At 37.5% G+C, this 7,392-nt stretch overlaps 1 pseudogene; it reads left to right on the top strand.

The window, feature by feature from the left end:
* Positions 1–356: 356 nt before the first annotated feature.
* LOC105035585 (protein RBL-like) overlaps positions 357–7,392 on the top strand; it is a 28,968-nt pseudogene continuing 21,932 nt past the window's right edge.

Below are 7,392 nucleotides of genomic sequence, written 5' to 3'. Positions count from 1 at the left end.
CTTGTAGCTCTCTAGATGGTCGATTGGGTTGGTGGAGCCATCGTAAGGCTCCACATGGGGCATCTTGAACCGACTAGAAATCGGCTCGTCGAGGATGAGTCGGGAGAGAGGTTGGACGGTTTGAAAGTCAACATCGTTCGAAGACTTCTATCCGTCCACCTGGAGCTGGGCAAGCCGATGGTCGATTTCTTCAAACCTACGTTCGTAGTTGTCGATCCGTCGGTGTTGGAAGACCCCAGGGGTCGAATCCCCCGATGAATTCGAGAGGGAGGCGGACGGTGTCTGCGGACGCTTCTCCTTCCTCGCTTGCTCTAGTTGGGAAGGAGAGGGACGCCGAGACCAGTCGGTGTCATGCCATGGCCGCCTCTCCCCTTCTCGATGGGAATACTGAGATGACTGCTCCTGAGGAGGAGACGGAGACCGATGCGGGCATCGACGGCTGCTCTTGGACGGCATCAGGTGCGCTGCCGATTGCTCCGCCGGCGAGTGCGGCAACCGGATCGGTTGTTGTTGAAAGCTTTTGACTGCATCCGTCAGCACAGTCATTTGCCGCATGATCGCCGCGATCTGCACCTCCGTGGCCACCACAGGGTGCGGAGAGCTGGGTTCCACCATGGAGAGTGGAGGAGGGGCCTCTTCTCGATGGAAAGAGTGCCTCGCCGATTCGGTGGCTCTCGATCGCTGAGCCCTGGTTCTCATCATCTCAAAAGGATTTTTCAAACTCTGTGGAGGTCGTGATCTCCCCCCTTCCTGGCGCGCCAAACCTGTTGCAGCCAATCCCCTCGTCGCCTGATCACCGGGAACGAGCACCTGCAAGAGAAGTCCAGACTGACCGGAGATGCCTCCGACGGGGACCCTCCGACGGTCAAGTCAGAGAGGAGACTAGGCAACAGTAGAAAAGAATCAGGGGCTCAGCGGGAGGTGAGAGAGAGAGAGAGTCCAGGAGCTTAGAAAAACCTCCCCTTCAACACTGTTGCCTTCCTCGTTTTATAGTAGGATGCGGCGTGGTCCTGTCATTAATGGCGCAGACAATTGGAGAGTTGTCAAATCGTCGGAGGCTGTCAGAATCACCGCGGATTGTCAAGTCGCCGTAGGCTGTCAAATCACTGGGGTTAACCCATATCCTTGGCAGGACGATGTCCCCAGGACGGCCACGCCGCATGTCCTTGTCAGGACAGCAGCTCATAGCAGTCGTACGGCGTTTGGGAGAGCTGACTGACCATACGTCGGTACTCGACTGCGGGACGTCGGGTGAAGACCCGAGGACACCGTCAGTCGGTCCGGTGCATTACAGGTGTCGGACGTTGGCTACCACCCTCGCCCGACGGTGAGTCGGTAATCTGGGCTCCGCCGTTCGGCTGATCGGAAACAGAATGGATCTGCCCGACCGAGACTCCTTTAGTCGGATAATGTCCGCAGGTACTGTCGGTAGTCGTCGGTCGGTGCGGTCGGTAGAGTCGGATGTCGGTCGAATGGATCCGAAGGCGAGTCGGTATAAAAGGGGTCGGTCGGTATATCCCAACAGGGTCAATTGCTGCCATACCTGACCTGGTAGCATCGCCGACCTTGGATAACCCGAGCTAATGAACCGTCTTTCACATGTGCCGATCATTGGATCACATCCTGCACAGCTATCAAAGCATTCTAGATTTTTTTGCATAGACCTCGTTGTGACCGATGCACAATCCAATGGTGGATTCGTGCAAAGGAAAGGGTTTTTTTTTTTTTTTGGCATTAAATGATACAATCCTTGCGTGCAAATAGACAAGACTAAATGTTTTTTCTACCGTAGACTCATTTGGCTTGCAGGAATTGTAGGAAAAAAAATAATTTTTATGAAGTGAAATTTTTTTTTTATTTGATTGAAGTTTTTAAAAGAGAGAGATTAGAAAAAATATCTATATTCTATAGAAAAGAAAAATTGATAAGGAAAATGGATTTTTATAATTTCCATGTCATAAAAATTGAAGGCTTTTTTTTTGAAATATCTTTTTAATACTATCTTTTTATATTATATTAATATAAATATCAATATTATAGATATTTTATATAATTTTTTTAGGATAATGGATGCTTAACCAAATATGAGATATTTTAAAATAAATTATTTTTTCATAATCAAACAAACATGTCAAAATCATTTTCACAAACATTGTACTTCATGGAATCAACTACTCAGAAATAATGTTCCAAAGGAGAAAAATTTTTGGCCCTAAAATTTGCAATGCAGTTTAGGTCCACTACAAAGTGGAAACATGCAAGTTTCCCCTCTAAACATATCATACAGTCTTCTTGAGATGTGTTCTTGCCATCTTAAGTTAAATGATGGATCCAAATTTATGAGGGAGCTCTGTTGGAATCCTGAATCCCGCCCCATATGGCAAAGATGTTTTTCGAGACCGTGAACTCTCAATCCCACACCTTGGTTGTATGTTTGTCAATTATCTACAGGTGATCATATTGATACGCTTTTTTTTTTTCTTGATGAAGATTTGATCTGCTTTTTAATTCAAAACTAATATAAAACACATAAGAGGTCATTGTGGTTGGGTGAAAAAATTGTATCCTTAAGAAAAAAAGGAAAGGAAAAGAAAAGAATCTTGATCCAGGAAAACAAAGCAAGGCTCAAGCTAAATCGAAAAAAACTTGAAATTAACATGACAAGTGTGTCTTGCCAACTCCATTCAACTTTCCTCATGTTATGCAATTAATTATCAAGTTACGTCATTGTGATCATTTATATGTGGTTGTTAAATAAAGTTATACATAGTCCTCATATTTGGCTACAATCATCATTTTCTTGCATAATATATACGAAACACATTGAAGATACAGCCCCTATCTTTGATGCCCGTTGACGGTTCTAGTAAGAAATTAGTGTACCGGCTCAGTGGATCCGGCCAAAATCCCAACTGAATAAAAAGGTAAAAGAACTCCAAACTGTAGCCGCCTCCATCTTGATTCACTTCGGGTATTTCCAGCACCGCTCCATCTACTCTGATAACGGATTTTTTACGATACTTAAAAAGTATTATAGGATGCTGTACATACTTCAAAAATATCCATCAAAAAATGAGTGGCCGCACGCATACGTGCACGCATTAAAATATTAAAAAAAAAATAGATAAACTTCAAAGATATTTGAATAATTAGATAAACATCACATAATCATTCATCTTTTGATGGACGTTTCGAAGTATGCACAGCATCCTGTGTACTTTTTGAGTACCATAGAGAATCTCGTTCTCTACTTACGACCCTTCTAGAATGCCCAATCTCGAGAATTACTCTGTCCCTCGAGACCCCTTTGGGAACCACTCGCCCAATCTCGATGTCACTGTCTAGGTGTGTGACACGGTAGTTGGCCAGTTTTTTAAAAGCAAAACAATACTTTACCCAAAAAAAAAAAAAAGCAAAACCATAAAACTGATAAAGCATTATGCAACAAGAAAAGCCATCAATGAGATAAGGAGGGACCTGCAAGGAAGTAATCTAAAGCCATCAATGAAATCTTCCTATTCTATCAATGCGATAATAAGGAAGATTGACATCTAGTCCTGGAGCATGATTCTCTGTGTCCTCGACACTAGATATCTATCATTCAATGACTCCAATTTGATGGTGATCTACTGCAAGATCTATGGCATGAGTATCAATGCCCTAAGATGCTGTTTGGTATATCATCGGTGATATAATCACTGAAGTAATGTGATCACTGGGGTGATATGAATATTGGGGTGATGTGCAAATACTGAGATGATATGTAATCACCGTATTTGATATATCACTGGAATATCACTAAAAATAAAATTTTACTGTGTTTGGTATATCATCAAATAGTGATAGTGATAATGTATAAAATACCATAAATAGCGTTATATATTAGTACATAATAATTACTCTACAACTTGATTAAACATTCTTCATTTATAACTTCTCAAAAAAATAAATAACAGTCGTAATAATAATAATATTTATTTATTTATTATTATAGATATTTATTTTAATGAACCTATTAAAATGATATTACGATAATATTATATATAATCAGGCTTGACTAGGCTCAGCCAATTTTGACCATCAATATCAGAGCTGCACATTAGGAATGATTTAGCCCATCAAATAAATTAAGAAAAAAAAAGCATGAAGAATTTAGCATGGTCCATCCATGTCAATTAACCATATTTATCTATAAAAATAAAATAAGTATCTCATAAATAAATAAAAGGTATCCATATCACTTAACTAAGCCTGCCATAAAAATAAAAAACACACTTAGTAGATAGGCAACTATAGAAAAAGACGAGGAGGATTTTTATTTTCTTTTCAATTTACTAACTAGGGATATTTTTATCCCAAAATAATTTTAGCAGATCATCAGTATCGATGATGTGCTATCACTTAGGATATGTGTGGTGATAGCATCACTGCATTGTGCGGTGATGCTATCACCGAATTTATCAGTGGATCTTTTATCACTAGATGGGATTTTGTAATATCAAATAAAATGATCACATCACCTAACTCGTATTATTGGGGTGATGTAAAATATCATCCCCTACCAAATAGCACCTAAGTGGATCCTAATCTTGGAAAGGTCCTGGGTCAATAGAGTGGCACTCGGGATGCCCGGAGCGATCCATAGAAGAGGACGTCGGATAGCATTTAATTGTTTTGACCTTTTTTTGATAAATTACATGAATTAAATAATATGAGTGTAGATACATTAATGGAAATCAGAGTTTGGATTTTTTTTTATTTTTTAATTAATAAGTATTGTAGCTCCAAATGATAGGCTGCTATAGGCTAGATGTACAACTAAACTGATACATTGGATCTACGTAATAATTTTTGAGAGGGTTGGACTTTGGAAAGCCCGTTCGCAAATGTGAACGGGACTTTCCACCATTAGATCGCTTGTGAATTCCACCAAAATCCGAATGTCAGGGATGATCTGATGGTGGAAAAACACGTTCGCGCTTTCTATAGACAAACCCTAGTGCGTCTCCTATGGTATGCACCTTAATATGAAAATTTAATAGTCATACAGGGATGGAACTCCTTTTGCTAATGGAGTTTATCTGCCTTGTAACTTTAAAAGAATGCATATTAAAAATATAAAAAAAGTTACGATACATATATGAAGAATAGTTAAGCCATTCGCTAGCCCACATCTTCTCTTCTTTTTCATCAAGTCTCTCACCATCCATCTATGATGTTTTTCTTCTCCTTTTGGGGGTATATATTAGGTTGCTAGATGATTAATTACCAAGTATGCATTACCTACTTGTAGAATGTATAGTATCAAACGTCATATTTTAGAAATTGCGTATCGATTTATCTAGAAAATGTGTATTGTGTACGTATTCAAAAAGCTTACAATATGCATAAAAAAAACTAATGAGCATGTCTTAATCGTGTATTGCGTGCTGGTGAATATGATGCTCTAGAAATTGTATATTGATTTGCATGAAGTTTTGTATTGAATCATTGGATGACTAATATGTGAGACATATATCAATTAGCTATGTATTATATATTAGAGAATATCATATTCTGAAAATTGTGCATTAATTTACTTAGGTGTGTATTAGACCGCTACTAAATATGTACTAAAGAAGCTTAAAGTATGTATTAGCAAACCATCAACTGTGTATTAGCCTTAAACTCTCTATCATATAACTCTAAGTTTTGTATTTGAAAAAAAATAGAAAACTTTTGTGATCCTTAAAATAATCATGCTATTTGCATTTGAATCAAAAACCCATGCCTTTACGGGGCGTTGCATGGGGTTAGAGTAGTTATGATGGTCAACAATGATCTTGGCGGAGTATGGATAATATTGTGATTCAGAACTTTTGTAATGCTCGGTGAAAATCTTATCCTATTTTACCTTTTTATCTTTTCGCATTTTTTTAACTTAACTTCTCGTCTCGGATATGTCCGGATCTCCATTTATCTCCGTTATGACCACCTACCGAGATGGAAGAAATTTCAGTTTAGTATTGATCTGAAAGCAGGAATAAAGACGGAGTGCAAGACTGGCATAGTGTTGATTTAAGGCTGGAATAAAGATAAAGTGCATAGAGTTGATTTGAAGGCTGGAATAAAGACAAAGTGAAGTTCTAGCATAGGGTTGGTTTGAAGGCTAGAATAAAGACCAAGTGCAACATTGACATAGGATTGATTCGAAGGTTGCAATAAAGATAAAGTGTATAGGGCTGATTTGAAGGCTGGGATAAAGACAAAGTGATCGTGCCCGAGAAATTTATGCGGATCACTTTATTCGTTGTTTCGGATGGTAGAATTCGATGCATGGTCTAAGGATTGCAACCTTCTTTATTTTGACAAAGGATCATAAAAATTATCGTAAAGCAAAATGAGGCTACTAACAGTAAGAAGATTAATAGAGATTAACAATTAATATAGTTTCATTCTATGAAACTTTTCATAGTTTCCAAAAAAAAAAAAACCTATAGCCTCGTACATGCCACCACTAAGCCTTAATCGCTCCCTCCAATAATCTCTTCTTAGCTTCAAAAAATGATATCATTAGCATTTTTCATACTTTCCAAATATTCCAGAGTAGGGAACCTACTATAATATCCTACTTATTCTATTACTCTCTTTCAACATTATTTACCTACACTCTATCTATGAAATATTGAAGCTAAAAGCTCAAGAGGGATGGAGAGGCTAAGGAGGGAAGCCTGCCTAGTCTTCCTTCATCTAGCAGGACAAACTCCGGCAAAGCATTCAACAAGGCAAACTTCGCCAACTGCTCAACATAATGCTCAAACCCACATTGCAAATTCTCATTGTTATATAATGCCCCAACCCACAACTATATCTATTCTATGCAAATATATAAGCAATCTATCTAATATCAGGTTTAGATACTTTTCTCAGAAATATATTGTTATACGTTAGAGAAAACATGGATGGTTGGACCTGTCTATTTTTTAGATAAAATAATTTTGATCTATCATTTGATAAAAAGATCTTTTTATTTATGTAAGTCAAAAAACTAAGTATATTCATTATTTTAATTATGCATATTAATTTTTTTTCATTAACATAAGGAAAGAATTAACAAATTAAGAGAGATGTATTTATGTTTAGGATTTTTTTGCCTGTATACCCTTCTAAATATTCAAATTTATGCGAATACATTCATAAAATTACTATTTATATATATACTATTATAAGTTATTCTTTTTGCATATATGTCCATAAGGATATTTTAGTCATATTAATTCTAAATTATTAATTTTTTAATAGTACTAAATAATGTATGTATATATTCAAAAAATAAGAAAAAAAAGAATATATATATAAAATAAGTATTTTATTAGCTAAGCATATAAATATCAATTTTGAAAGGATATTCAC

Source organism: Elaeis guineensis, chromosome 13 (genome assembly GCF_000442705.2).
Source record: "Elaeis guineensis isolate ETL-2024a chromosome 13, EG11, whole genome shotgun sequence".
Taxonomy (NCBI): domain Eukaryota; kingdom Viridiplantae; phylum Streptophyta; class Magnoliopsida; order Arecales; family Arecaceae; genus Elaeis; species Elaeis guineensis.
Note: the sequence above shows the minus strand (reverse complement) of the source record. Positions and strands in the feature narration are given on the sequence as shown.